General features: G+C 31.8%; 1 protein-coding gene across 1 annotated transcript in view; it reads left to right on the forward strand.

Annotated features, from left to right (window-relative positions):
- The window catches only part of LOC107738379 (mitochondrial fission factor homolog B-like), a 9,811-nt gene that overhangs the window by 1,461 nt on the left and 7,064 nt on the right, over positions 1-1,286 (forward strand). The window lies entirely within an intron of this gene.

Here is a 1,286-nt window from a genome sequence, read left to right on the forward strand (position 1 = left end):
TTCATAGGTTTTCGATTCACTTCAAGAACGATTTTTGCAAATTCACAACGATTCGATTCGATTCACAATTCAATTCGATTCGATTAACGATTTGATTCTGCATTCTTTAAGTGCATTCACAGGATTATTTAAATGCTTCCCCTAAATTCTTTAAATGCTTAGTCAGGGGGCAAATTACACAGGAACCTTTATGGTTACAGAAACATAGGTTAGAGAAAATAAAACACTTTTGTCTATTGTTAGATGCAAGTTTAATGATGATATGGCATGACATGGCATATGAAGAAATTTATGTAAGCCAAGATTTTAAAAAAGAGCTTTAAATGTATTATATAGGCTAACATTTTGTCACACCAGGGGCGTAGCCACCATTTCAGACGTGACAGAAATGTCAAATACAATAATTTTATGTATGTATGTATTATTATTTCTTTTATTTTTTTTCAAGGAATTCTTTTCTTATCTCTTACTTTGAATTTGCTATAAGAAATCAAATACACTGCTGGACAATAATCAATCATTTGCTAATGGCAATTTTATGATTGTTTTATTTATTACAAACAATTCTATCAATTTTCTGCACAGATTAAGGTAGAAAATATCATTTCTAGTTTCTGTACTGTAATAAATGATATGTCAATTAGCACATTTTATGATTGTTTTATATACTACAAACAATTATTTCAATTTTCTGCACAGAATAAGGTAAAAAAAATATATATATATATATATATACTTTTATAGTTTCTGTAGGCTACTGTAATAAGTTATATGTCAATTAGCGCTGCATCATTCATACATTGTATTTATTTATTGTGTTTATTGTCTTAACGTTTCAGTTCATTCTGCTTTTTATACAGTTTAGCTGCAGATATAGCCTGGCACGTCTATGAGCGCGAGATCACTTCTCCTTCAGTGCGAAAACTTCTTTATCTAATTTTCATAAAATAAAATGCTATATATAGCCTATTTAACTTTTCTTCTCCATCGGCGAATGATGATTCTGAAAGAAAACGCGCCCGAAATATGTTTGCTATAGCAACGAACGCTACTTTCATGCATCTGATTATCAGATAAACCTCGCGCTCTTATTTCAAGGTTGTTGTTAATGCTGTGGTTATTTTAATAGTTTCCTTCGTACATTCGGTTGACGGTCATTGTTAAAACACATTTATCATTCAATGGAACTGTGCGTATGCTTTAGACACTTACATTTTTGCTCCGTAAATGCGCAGCCTTCGACTGCTCAGGTAATGTCGTCGTCGGTATGACCGAGAGCCATTGAA

The sequence above is a fragment of the Sinocyclocheilus rhinocerous genome, unplaced genomic scaffold, assembly GCF_001515625.1.
Source record: "Sinocyclocheilus rhinocerous isolate Xijiao unplaced genomic scaffold, SAMN03320098_v1.1 scaffold2389, whole genome shotgun sequence".
Taxonomy (NCBI): Eukaryota; Metazoa; Chordata; class Actinopteri; order Cypriniformes; family Cyprinidae; genus Sinocyclocheilus; species Sinocyclocheilus rhinocerous.